The sequence below is a fragment of the Lynx rufus genome, unplaced genomic scaffold (genome assembly GCF_022079265.1).
Source record: "Lynx rufus isolate CCGP_SWC_20201006 ecotype Redwood Valley unplaced genomic scaffold, mLynRuf1.p SCAF_29, whole genome shotgun sequence".
In the NCBI taxonomy this organism is placed as follows: domain Eukaryota; kingdom Metazoa; phylum Chordata; class Mammalia; order Carnivora; family Felidae; genus Lynx; species Lynx rufus.
Genome location: NW_025814844.1, coordinates 1,529,721 through 1,544,058, shown reverse-complemented (window position 1 = coordinate 1,544,058; position 14,338 = coordinate 1,529,721).

Below are 14,338 nucleotides of genomic sequence, written 5' to 3'. Positions count from 1 at the left end.
AGGTCTAAAATGAGTCTCTTGTAGACAGCAAATAGATGGGTCTTGTTTTTTTATCCATTCTGATACCCTATGTCTTTTGGTTGGCGCATTTAATCCATTTACATTCAGTGTTATTATAGAAAGATACGGGTTTAGAGTCATTGTGATGTCTGTATGTTTTATGCTTGTAGTGATGTCTCTGGTACTTTGTCTCACAGGATCCCCCTTAGGATCTCTTGTAGGGCTGGTTTAGTGGTGACAAATTCCTTCAGTTTTTGTTTGTTTGGGAAGACCTTTATCTCTCCTTCTATTCTAAATCACAGACTTGCTGGATAAAGGATTCTCGGCTGCATATTTTTGCTGTCTAGCACCCTGAAAATCTCGTGCCAATTCTTTCTGGCCTGCCAAGTTTCAAAAGAGAGATCAGTCACGAGTCTTATAGGTCTCCCTTTATATGTGAGGGCACGCTTACCCCTTGCTGCTTTCAGAATTTTCTCTTTATCCTTGTATTTTGCCAGTTTCACTATGATATGTCGTGCAGAAGATCGATTCAAGTTACGTCTGAAGGGAGTTCTCTGTGCCTCTTGGATTTCAATGCCTTTTTCCTTCCCCAGTTCAGGGAAGTTCTCAGCTATTATTTCTTCAAGTACCCCTTCAGCACCTTTCCCTCTCTCTTCCTCCTCTGGGATACCAATTATGCGTATATTATTTCTTTTTAGTGTATCACTTAGTTCTCTAATTTTCCCCTCATACTCCTGGATTTTTTATCTCTCTTTTTCTCAGCTTCCTCTTTTTCCATAACTTTATCTTCTAGTTCACCTATTCTCTCCTCTGCCTCTTCCATCCGAGCCGTGGTGGTTTGCATTTTGTTTTCCATTTCCTTTAAAGCGTTTTTCAGCTCCTCGTGACTGTTCCTTAGTCCCCTGATGTCTGTAGCAAGAGATTCTCTGCTGTCCTGTATGCTGTTTTCCAGCCCAGCGATTAATTTTATGACTATTATTCTAAATTCACTTTCTGTTATATTGTTTAAATCCTTTTTGATCAGCTCATTAGCTGTTGTTATTTCCTGGAGATTCTTCTGAGGGGAATTCTTCCGCTTGGTCATTTTGGATAGTCCCTGGTGTGGTGAGGGCCTGCAGGGCACTTCCCCTGTGCTGTGGTGTATAACTGGAGTTGGTGGGCGGGGCCGCAGTCCGACCTGATGTCTGCCCCCAGCCCACCGCTGGGGCCACAGTCAGACTGTTGTGTGCCTTCTCTTCCCCTCTCCTAGGGGCGGGATTCACTGTGGGGTGGCGTGGCCTGTCTGGGCTACTTGCACACTGCCAGGCTTGTGATGCTGGGGATCTGGCGTATTAGCTGGGGTGGGAAGGCAAGGTGCACGGCGGCAGGGGGGGCCGGCTTAGCTCGCTTCTCCTTAGGTGATCCACTTCAGGAGGGGCCCTGTGGCAGCCGGAGGGAGTCAGATCGCTGCCGGAGGTTTGGCTCCGCAGAAGCACAGAGTTGGGTGTTCGCGCGGAGCGAGCAATTTCCCTGGCAGGAACCGGTTCCCTTTGGGATTTTGGCTGGGGGATGGGCGGGGGAGATGGCGCTGGCGAGCGCCTTTGTTCCCCACCAAACTGAGCTCTGTCATCCGGGGGCTCCGCAGCTCACCCTCCCTTTGTCCTCCAGCCTTCCCGCTTTCCGAGCAGAGCTGTTAACTTATGACCTCCCAGACGCTAAGTCGCGCTTGCTGTCGGAACACAGTCCGTCAGGCCCCTCCGCTTTTGCAAGCCGGACTCGGGGGCTCTGCTTGGCCGGCGAGCCGCCCCTCCACCCCAGCTCCCTCCCGCCAGTCCGTGGAGCGCGCACCGCCTCGCCGCCCTTCCTACCCTCTTCCGTGGGCCTCTCGTCTGCACTTGGGTCCGGTGACTCTGTTCTGCTAATCCTCTGGCGGTTTTCTGGGTTATTTAGGCAGGTGTAGGTGGAATCTAAGTGATCAGCAGGATGCGCGGTGAGCCCAGCGTCCTCCTACGCCGCCATCTTCCCCGAGATTAACATTTTAACAATACTGTCTTCCTCCCCGTGAACTAAGGTTGCATTTCCATTAACTTAGGTCTTCTTTAGTTTCTTTCACTAGATTTTTGTAGCTTTCTGTCTTTCACCTCCTTGGTTAAATTTATTTCTAAATATTTTATTCTTTTAGACACTAAATGGAATTGCTTTTCTCATTTCATTTTTGGATTGTTCATTGCACATATATAGAAACACAACTGGTATTTGTGTGTGGATCTTGTATCCTGCAGCTTTGCTCAATTTGTTTATTAACTCTATTAGTTTTATTGTGGTTTCTTGGGAATTTTCATATATAGAATCATGTAATCTGTGAAAAGGGATCGTTATACTTCTTCATTTCCAATTTAGATTCCTTTTATTTCCATTTCTTATTTAATTCCTCTGGATAGCACTTCCACTTCAACGTTTATTTATTTTTGGGACAGAGAGAGACAGAGCATGAACGGGGGAGGGGCAGAGAGAGAAGGAGACACAGAATCGGAAACAGGCTCCAGGCTCTGAGCCATCAGCCCAGAGCCCGACGCGGGGCTCGAACTCACGGACTGCGAGATCGTGACCTGGCTGAAGTCGGACGCTTAACCGACTGTGCCACCCAGGCGCCCCAGCACTTCCACTTCAATGTCAAGTGTCATTGGTGAAAGTGGGCATCTTTATCTTGTTCCTGATTTTGAAGGGAAATCTTTCAGCTTTCACTTTGGATTATATTGTTAGATATTCACTTCTTATAATGGTCCCTATCATTTTGAGGAAGTTCCTTTCTATTCCTTGTTTTTGAGGGTTGTTTTTTTTTTTAATCATAATTGGGTGTTGGATTTTGTCACATGCCTTTTTTGCATCTATTGAGATGATCGTGTAGATTTTATCCTTTGTTCTGTTAGTGTGATATGTTACTTGATTGATTTTTCCCATGTTGAACCACTCTTGCATTTCTGGGATAAATCCTAGTCGGTAATGATGTATAATCTTTTTAACGTGCTATTGAATTGGGTTTGCAGAATATTATTAAGGACATTTGAATCTACATTCATAAGATATTGATCTATAGTTTTCTTCTTGTAATCTTTGTCTGGGATTGGTATCAGTATAATGTTGGTCTCATAGAATGAGTTAGAGAGTGTTTCTTCCTTTTCAACTTTTTGGAAGGACGTGAGAAGGATCGGTGTTACTTCTTCTTTACATGTTTAGTAAAATTTACCAGTGAAGCCATCTGGCCTTGGACTTTTCTTTTTGGGTTGTTTTTGATTACTGATTCAGTCTTTTTACTTATTCAATGTCTGTTGAGATTTTCTATTTCATCTTGAGTCAGTTTAGGTCATTTACGTGTTTCTAGAAATTTGTGCATTTCATATAATTTGTTGGCATAAGTTGTTTATAGTGTTCTTTATTTTTTTAATGTTTATTTATTTTTGAGAGGGAGTGCACGAGAGGGAGAGAGGTGGTGGGGGGTGGGGGCAGAGGATCCAAAGTGAGCTCTGCACTGACAGCAGTGAGCCCCATGCAGGGCTCAAAACCATCAATCGTGAGATCATGACCTGAGACAAAGTCGGAGCTCAACCAACTGAGCCACCCAGACAACCCTATAGTGTTCTTTTATAATCCTTCATATTTCTCTAAGGTTAGTAGTAATGTCTTCAATTTCATTTCTGATGTAGTTATTTCTGTCTTCTTTTTTCTTTGTCACTCTAGATAAGAGTTTATCAATTTGTTGATCTTTTTAAATAATCAATTTTTGGCTTTGTTGGTTCTCTCCATTGTTTTTCTAGTCTCAATTGCATATATCTCTATTCTAATCTTTTCATTTCCTTCCTTGTTAGCTTTGGGTTTTGTTTTGTTTTATTTTGTTTCTATTTCTGCGATATGTCTAGTACTGTAAGGTGATTGAAGACCTTTTTTTTCTTTTTTAATGTAGTATAAATTTACCTATGAGCACTGGTGTTGCTATATCCTGTAAGTTATGTTTTGTTGTGTCTTTATTTTCATTTGTTGCTAAGTATTTTCTAATTTCCCTTGTGATTTCTTCTTTGACCCATTGGTTATTTGATAGTGAGTTGCTTAATTTCCATTCATTTTGAATTATCCAGTTTTCCCTCTATTATTGATTTGTAGCTCCATTCCATTGTTGGTTAAAAAGACACATTGGGTAATTTCAATATTTTTACATTTTCAGACTTGTTTTGTGACTTAACATATGCTCTATTCCAGAGAATGTTTCATGTTCACTTGAGAATAATGTATATTCTTCTATCATTGGGTTGAGTGTTGTATATATCTCTGTAAGGTCTAATATATTTAGTGTTGTCCATTTCTTCTGTTTCCTTATAGATTATTGGCCTAGATATTTTATACATTATTGAAAGTGGCATATTGAATTCTCCATCTATTTCTGTCTACAAATCTGTTAATATTTGTTTCATTTTGGGGTCTCTATTGGCAGTGCATGTATGTTTGTAGATGAATCTTCTTGATGAATTGTTCTTTTCATCAATATAAAATGCCCTTCTTTGTCTCTTTTAACAGTTTTTAAAATAAAATCTATTTTGTCTTATAGAAGTATATTCAATCCTTCCCTCCTTTGGTTATATTTATATGGAATACCTTTCTCCATCCTTTAGCTTTCAATCTATTTATGTCTTTGGATCTATAATGAGTCTCTTGTAGACAGCATATAGTTGAATCATGTTATTTTATCCCTTCTGTCAATTTCTACCCTTTTATTCAAGAGTTTAATCCACTTACATTTAAAATAACTGCTGATAAGGAAGGACTTCTGCTATTTTGCTATTTGTATTCTGTGTATCATACAGTTTTTTTTGTCCCTCACTTCATCCATTATCCCTTTTTCTATGTTTAGTTTCTATTTTTCTAATTTGTTTGATTCTCTTCTCATTTCCTTTTGCCATGATTTTGTGAGATTTTCTTTATGGTTACCATGCTGATTCATATAATTCTAAGTTTAAAACAACCTACATTAAACTGATACCAACTTAACTTCAAAAACACACAAATCTGCTGCTTCTATACACCTCTGTCCCCCACTCTTTATGTTGTTGTTGTCACAAATTATGTCTTTATATGCTCTATGCCCAATAACAGAGTTATAATTATTTTTATGTTCTGAATTCTGTAGGTAATAAAATGTAGGATTATAAACCAAAAATATAATAATACTTGCTGTTATATTTGACCAAGACCTATGTTTCCTCATATGACTTAGCATTACTTTTTATTGTTCTTTCTATTCAGCCTGAAGGATTCCTTTTATCATCTCATATAGGGCAGGTCTAATTAACAAGCCCGCTTAGCTCTTGTTTATCTGGAATGTCTTAATTTCTCCTTCATTTTTGAAGGACAGTTTTGATGAATACAGAATTTTAGTTGATGTTTTTTTTTCTTTAAGCACTATAAATATCCCATTGTCTCCTTGCCTCCATGGTTTCTAAGAAACAATCAGCTTTTACACTTATTAAGGGTCCCTTATATTTGGTGAGTTGCTCCTCTCTCAGTGCTTCCAAGACTCTCTTTGCCTTTGGCTTTCAATGATTTGATTATAATGTTCTCAGTCTGGGTCTTTTTGAGTTCATCCTATTTGAACTTCATTAAGCTTCTTGGATTTGTAGCTTCATATCTTCTACCAAATTTGGGAAGTTTTCAGCCATTATTTCTTTAAATATTCTTCCTGCCTCCTTTTCTCTCTCTCCTGGAACTCCCATAATGTGTATGTTGATCTACTGACTGGTAGACCCACAGATCTCTGACGTTCTTCTCACTTTTCTTCATCCTTTTTTCTTTATGTCTCTTAGACTCCATACATTTCAATTGTCCTATTTTCAGTTCACTGATTCTTCTGCCTATTAGACCTGCTGTTGAATGCGTCTAGTGTTTTTGGGTTTGTGTTCTGTCATTTCAGTTATTGTATTTTTCAGTTCCAGAATTTCTGTTTGGTTCCTTTAAAAAATTTCTACCTCTTTATATTATTATTTTGCTCACACATTGTTTTTCTTATTTCCTTGTCAGAGCTCTTCTTTAGCTCTGTAAGCATATTTAGAAAAGTGTTTATAGTCTTTGTCTAGTAAGTCCTAGCTCTGTCTTTCCTCAAGGATGATTTCTGTCTATTTATTTTGTTTCACACATAGTTTGAACCACACTCTCCTCTATCTTTATATACCTTGTGATTTGTTATTGGTGGTGGTGGTGGTTGTGTAGAAAACTGGACATTTGGCTAACTGGAAATCAGATTCCACCTTCCCCAGGGTTTTCTGTTGTTTTCCTACGTGTTTATTTAAGATTAGTGGTCCATTTTCTTTGTGATTTTCCGAAACTATTATGGAAAGACTGTAATTATTGTTTTTTGTGGTCACTGAAGTTTCTGTACCTTAGCTAGTGTTTTGACATAGATTTCCTTGGATGCCAGGAGCTCTCCCAGTGTTTGCAAAATGGTTCTGTGCCTGGAACCTCCAACACTTACCAAGGCTTACACTGTACCTAGGGATCAGCCCTAGGTGAAAGCTTAGGGTCTTCTTAGGTCTTTTCTGAGCATACATCTTGCCCTGGGTAATTTTCTAAATTCCCCAGTATAACTGAGAGCTTTTTAATCTCCTAAATTCCCAGAGAAATGCTCCTCATCTTTTTCCATAGGCAGTCTTTTGTATTTTTGAGCTATAATCTTTTGCTCTATGCACATGAGGTTTGTTCATTCAACTTGTGGTGTTTCCAGCTGTCTCAACCTGAGTTTTGAGTTAGACAAAACAGAGGAGTGCCTTGCATCAGTCCTTCAGGTAGCCCCCAAATAGGTTAGAACAGACATATAAAATATTTTAGGAATAATCTCTGCTCTGCTTCCTCCAAAAACAGGGAAATGGCTCCATCATGGTAACATGAGCTGTTACCACTTGAAGATCCCTGCTGTCTGAGGGACAGTTTGGGACTGGGGCCACTTTAACACATCTGCCACATTATGATCACTGCCACTTTAAGACGACTATCACACTGGAGAGGGAGACAGAGCATGTAAAACCACTATAAAACATTCCTACTATTTTGAAGTACTCCCCTGATTTTCTTTCATTTAGCACTTGCTTAGTTGCTGTAAGCTTTTGACTGCTTTCCAGAGTTCACAGAATTCTGAAAATATATGCCCGTTTTTCTATATTTCTTTGTCGGGATGAGACTTGGGAAATTCCTACGCCATGTTTTGCTGATATCCAGCACTAAACTCTTATTTTTTAAACTTTCTTTTCTCCCCAACCCCCATTGGCAATAGTGTGCAATCAGATGGAATATTAAAAACAAATAAACTATGGCCAGTTTTGTTTGATTTGGCATATGGTTTTTACTTTACATATTGTGCCAATTGTGAGTAATTGTTCCATTTGGAAGCAGATACGCTGATAGAATTAAACAAGTCCTTATTTCTGTATAAATTTGAACTAGTACTTTTAACTATATAAAAAATCAATCTCTAATTTAATTGACTTGGGTGTCCCCATTGTTCGGATGTGGGGTTTACCCTGTTAAGCACTTAAAAATGGTTATCTACGCATTAGGGTTAGTTTGAGCTCTTGTAATCAGAAAGCTAAAATATTGAAAATATCAGCAAACACCAGTATTTAGTTGTAGAAGTAACCCCATAGAATATATTAATTGAGTGATTCTCACAGCAGAGTTCCAGAGAGGACTCTAAACCTACTTATTCTGAAGCCACCTATTGAATCAAGTCTCTGGGGTTTCAGTCTGAAAATCTATATTTCAAAAATGTCTTTAATTGATTCTCCTGTATAGGTAGGCTTGGGAACAAATGATATCATTCAACTCTCTAGATTTTCAGGTAGAGAAACATAAGGCCCCAGTAGGTAGAGGGAGTTAACCATGATGGGTATCTCGTTAGAGTTAATAAACTACCTCGCAACTTTGATATTTTGGAAAGAAAGACCACATTCCCTAGAAAACAAACAAAATCAAAAAACTAAGAAGGAAGGGTGAGAGGGAGGGAGGGAGAAAATAGGGGACGAAGGATGGGAAGGAAAAAAGACCAAATTCAGTCTTGTTAAAGTCATTAGAGTATAAAAATAATGTTAACCTAGTGTGGAATCTCCAAGGTACCAACAAGTGGCTTGACAAAACTTTCCTACCAGGTAGTTGGTTCTGAAGATACACATTTACATCAATTCTTGCTTATCTTTACTAATAATTATGGACAGTAATACAGAAAATCTTATACTGAAGGCAATTAGAAAATGATTTTTTAATATTTATTTAAAATGAAAGAGAGAGCATGGTTGAGTGAGCAGAGGAGAGGCAGAGAGAGAGGGAGAGAAAGAATCCCAAGCAGGCTCTGCACTGTCAGAGCAGAGCCCAACACAGGGCTTGAACTCACAAACCAGGAGATCATGACCTGAGCCAAAACCAAGAGTTGGATGCTTAACCGACTGAGCCAGCCAGACACCCCTAGAAAATGATTTATATTTATTTGTCTTTGAAGCTTTATGTTTATGTAACCAGCATATGAAACATATAGGACTCATGAGGTATAAACATAAACATAATGCAACTTTATTTTTGTCTCCCTTTGTTCCCTTTAAGTTTTGTGGGTAAGAGCAAGATCTTCTGCCCCATGAAAACTCAGACAGGCTATGTGACTTTTGTGGTCATTAGCAGGTAGGACAAAATCCTCCAGTCAGAGTTAAAATGTCCATGTCCGTGTCCATGTAATAAACAAAATTGGTGACTTGATTTAAAGTTAAGGTGCCCTCCAGCACCCTTTGCTAGAGCATGCTGCATGGGATAGCCCTTAATGGGGAGAAAGGAGCTTACCAGTTCTCTTCTTCTTTTTTTTCCCCTGAATATAATTTATTGTCAAGTTAGCTAACATACAGAGGACACAGTGTGCTCTTGGTTTCAGGGTAGATTCCCGTGATTCTTCGCTGACATATAACACCCAGTGCTCATCCCAACAAGTGCCCTCCTCAATGCCCATTACCAATTTTCCCCTCACCTCACCCCCCCAAATCAAGCCTCAGTTCTCTGTATTTAAGAGTCTCTTATGGTTTGCCTCCCTCTCTGTTTGAAATGATTTTTTACCCTTCCCTTCCCTCATGGACTTCTGTTAAGTTTCTCAGATTCGACATATGAGTGAAAACATATGATATCTGTCTTTCTCTGACTGACTTACTTCACTTAGCATAATACCCTCCAGTTCTATCCACGTTGTTGCAAATGGCAAGACTTCATTCTTTCTTATTGCCAAGTAGTATTCCATTGTATATATAAACCACATCTTCTTTTTTAAATTTTTTCAATTTAATTTATTCTTTAAAATTTACATCCAAGTTAGTTAGCATATAGTGCAACAATGATTTCAGAAGTAGATTCTTTAATGCCCTTACACATTTAGCCCATCCCCCTCCCACAACTCCTCCTACAACAGTAACCCTCTGTTTGTTCTCCATATTTAAGAGTCTCTTATGTTTTGTCCCTCTCCCTGTTTTTGTATTATTTTTGCTTCCCTTCCCTTGTGTTCATCTGTTTTGTATATTAAAGTCCTCATATAAGTGAAGTCACATGATATTTGTCTTTCTCTGACTAATTTTGCTTAGCATAATACCCTCTAGTTCCATCCACGTAGTTGCAAATGGCAATATTTCATTCTTTCTCATTTTCAAGTAGTGTTCCATTGTATACATAAACCACATCTTTTTTTTTTGTAATTTTTAACGTTTATTTATTTATTTTTGAGACAGAGAGAGACAGAGCATGAACGGGCGAGGGTCAGAGAGAGGGAGACAGAGAATATGAAACAGGCTCCAGGCTCTGAGCTGTCAGCACAGAGCCCGACGCAGGGCTCGAATTCACAGACCGTGAGATCATGACCTGAACCGGAGTCGGACGCTTAACCGACCATGCCACCCAGGCGCCCCACAAAAAAAAAAAAAAAAAAAAAAAAGAGAGAAATTTCTAATCTGTCTTTTTAACATCTCTTTTAGCCTGCTCTTGAGGTTCACGGATGATACTTTTGATCCAGAACTTGCAGCAACGATAGGTAAGCCTGTATTTAAAAATTCAATAAAGGGGCGCCTGGGTGGCTCAGTCGATTAAGCATCCGACTTGGGCTCAGGTCATGATCTCACGGTTTGTGGGTTCGCCTGTGTCAGGCTTTGCTGACGGCTCGGAGCCTGAAGCCTGCTTTGGATTCTGTGTCTCCCTCTCTCTCTGCCCTTCCCCTCCTCACGCTCTCTCTCTCTCTCTCTGTCTCTCAAAAATAAATAAATGTAAAAAATTTAAAAAAATAAAATTAAATTAAAAAAAATTCAATAGAAATGCCACATATTTTCTTGCCTTCAGTCTGTTTTATCTGATTCCTTCTATCCTTCATCTCACCACCCCATTGCTTCCATGTCTGTTGCTTTCATGTCTTCTTTATCTTTCAAGGCTCAACTTGGTTTCATTAAATTTCTGGAGCCTTTGTAGATCTCGCCAGGCAAAACTAACTTTATTTGTTGGTTCATGGCACTTTGTTTTATCACTGTGGACATTATGATTATCTGTACACACATTTCTTTCTTGTACTATGAATTGTCTTTTATTTAGCAGCATATAATTATCTGACTATTTATTGTATGCCAGGCATTGTCCTGAGAGGTCGGGTTATAATGATGAGTAATGCAGACTTGGTGTCTATCATCATGGACCTAACAGTATCACCTACTAGCAGACTGTGTTGCCTTTTTAGCGTTTGCTACAGTATCCTGCATATGTTCTGAACTCAACAGCTTTATTGATATTAGTTGTTAAAGATTGTTAGAAGCACTAATACCTAAGTGGCTTTTTAAAATGAAATTTAGATTGCCTGAAAGTGGTTTGCTACACTAGCTTACTAGAATACATGAGAAAATAGAGCTAAGTATTTTGGTGTGTCACATGTATAGAGAGTAGATGACAATAGAAAAGTATCAAGAGACAGCGTGCAGGATGCGAAAGAGCTGAGTTAGAGCAGGATAGTAGTCTTGGCTCTGTCTTGAACCAGTTGTCTAGATTTTGAGCAAGTCCTTTAACTTCACTGTTTTCAGAGCGATAATACATTTTTCTTACAGCTCTAAAATTTCATGATCTGATGAGCAGAATGTAGTAAATACGATCCTAGCATTATTATTAGGGAAAATGAGTTTCTCTTAACTGGCTTTATTTGTTTTCATTTATTGTGTGTGTAGATTTATTTTTGTTTCCTTTTTTTTCAAATGTTAAATAATTTCATACTTAGAGAAATGTTATAAAAATAGTACAAGAATTTTTGCATAGCCCCAAACATTAATATTTATGCTTTAAACGTGTGCTTTATCATTCTTCCTTTACATACACATACCAGTATTCTTGGGGTTTTTTTTTTGTTTTTGTGTTTTTTAATTGAGACTAAAACTGGAGACATGATTAACCTCTAAATACTCTGGTGTGTATTTCCTAAATGAAGATGGATACAATTCTACTCTATGTAGACAGATTTCATTAATTGTCTCCCTAATGTCTTATTTAGAAAAAAAAAGAAAAAACTATGTTTTGTTTCTGGTCCAGGATCCAGTCCAGGATCACACACAATTTCTCTCCAGTCATTCTCTCCAGTCTTTCTTTGTCTTTCATGGCTTTTACATTTTTGGAGTTCTTACAGGTCAGTTACATTGTAGAATATCCTTCAAATGCATTTGTCCAGAGTATCCTCATGGTTAGATTCAGGTTATGCCTTTTTGACAGGAATTCTTCAAAGTGTTTCTCAGAGCATGGTGGATATCTGTACCATTCCTGTGATGGGATTTAGATCACTTAAAGTGACATATGCCAAATTTCTCTACTATGAAGTGTCATTCTGTCATTCTAACTATGGTGGTTATCAAACGGTGATTTTTCAAATCCCATCATTCCATCTACATTTCTTATTTACAATTCTGTAAGGAGGAGGTCTCTTTTTTGTTTCTTTCTATCAATATGCACTCACAGTGCCTCTAAATGTTTAGTCAGCTATACCAAGCATTACTTAGCTTTTGTGTGGCATATTAGCATTTACCGATTTACTTTTATGTGTGTGAAAAGAAGTCATTTAAAACACTAGTAATTTAGGGACACCTGGGTGGCTTAGTCGGTTAAGCATCGAGCCTTGGCTCAGGTCATGACCTCACGGTTCATGAGTTCGAGCCCCGTGTCGGGCTCTGTGCTGACAGCTCAGAGCCTGGAGCCTGCTTCAGATTCTGTGTCTCCCTCTCTCTGTGCCCCTCCCTGGCTCACGCTCTGTCTCTCACTCTCTATCAAAAATAAAATAAAAACATTAAAAAAAATTAAAACACTAGCAACTTAAAATCCATTTTAATTTGGCTTTTATATATTACTTGTTCCTTTAAAAAAATTGGTAGTAAAACTTCATTTCACTCAGAACATGCCTAACAATGGATAGTGAGGAGAAGGGTAGTAACTGGCAGGAAAATAAATTTGCCTAGAGTTAAAATTTTACTAAGGGAATGATCCATATATAATATAAAGCCATCTGTCCTCATTTCAAACCCAATTGGAATCTGGGGAGTATGATACATTATGTGTTGTACTTCCCATTAAAAAGACTTTTTCTGTTTTAAAAACAAATACTGAGATTGTGGCATACTGATGAGTATATACATAATTTGTTCCCCAGATGGGCCCTACGTCTTGAAAAGTATCTTTTACATTTAGGCATCAGATTATTTTCTGCCTTATGTTATAACTAACATACACATGAGTTTTTAAAATAAAAGCAATTAGCCCATTTGTTATAATGACCTTGTAAAAATTAGTGCATTGTAGAAAATTAGTATCTTACCAATAAAAGAGTAAGGAAAGCATACTTTTATCTTTCAGTAATATGGTGAGACACTCAAGTTTTTGTCTTGTATAAAATATCCTTTTAACATATTTGTTAGATTTTGAGTCTGAGGATGGTACAATAAAGTTGGCGTTTTCTTTTTTTCCTTTCTGGCAGTTGGCCAGAGTAACAACAAAGAGAGGGAAAAACTAAAACACATACGCTGTATTCCACTAAACTAGAAGAGAGCTAAAAATCCTAGGCCACAAAATAGCCGGAATGTCTGCCAAAAGCAGCGAGAACAAGCAGGCTGCATGTGGGAAGTGGAGCGAGGATACCACAGCTATAGAGCTTGGAACCAGCAAGAGATGCTTCATGAAACCGAGAGGCCCACCCTGAGATGCAAAACCAAAATCCCTTGTTTGCAAAAGCAACATGGGCTTTTAAAGCTGATGGCAGGAGTTTCCCTGTACCTGGTTTGATTCTAAGAAGTTGGGGAGATGAAGCCAAACAGCCTTTTTTTTTTTTTTTTGGCATTTTTCTGTCTCTGTAGCAGTGGGGAAGAGATGTCTTTGCATCCTGAAAACCTCAGGGCTGCTTGTCTCCAGTGGCTGTTGAGAATTAAAAAAAAAAAAAAAAAAAAAGATTCTCATGGAAAACCCTGAATCAAGACAAAGTTTTTCTGGTCAGGAACTGGAGTCACTATGGCCTTCTTCATGAACCTCTTACAAATAGCTTATCCAAAAAAACCCCAACCTCCTTTAAAGATGAATTAACAAAAGGATTTCAGCTGAAGGCCACTCCTACCTTTCCAGAATCAAAAAGGAAGAAAGTAGCAGAAAAACCAAGGACAGATAAAGCATACTCAACTGAAAAGATACTTCTGTAAGGGAGTTGAAAATCATGTCCAACCATTTTGTTACTTTAAAACACTTTTTGGAAGTATTTACCACTGAGAGCACAAAGCAGTGATAGAAGAGGTCAGGGAAGAGAGAGTGTAGCCACATGAGAAAATGCAATGTAAGCTGATTGAGCAGAAAGAAAAATAAGGTAAGAAAATAAAACCATCGCTGCAATGAAGGTGAAATTAGAAGGATCACAAGGGACAGTAGAGACTGGAAAACAAAATAAAGGACAGGGAAGCTAGAAATGGAAAAAGTGGGTGGAATTTATCAAAGTGAATACAAATGTTAAAACACATTAGAGAAAATGATGTGGAAATCAGAAAAGGAGATTCAGCATATGTGTATTTGAATCTTAGAAGAAGAAATAGAATAAGGCAACAGATACAAAGGTATAACCCAAGGTAATTATTTCTGACATAAAAATAAATACACACACTCACAAAATTGTAAGAATATACTGAACAGGTTTTTTGTTTGCTACGTAGGGGTGTTTGAAAGAAAAAGGCATAAAGTTTCTTTTTCTGCTGTGGCAAGGCCATATGATGGTACTTAATTGGCTGCATAAATAGAACTAATTGAAATGTAAGCA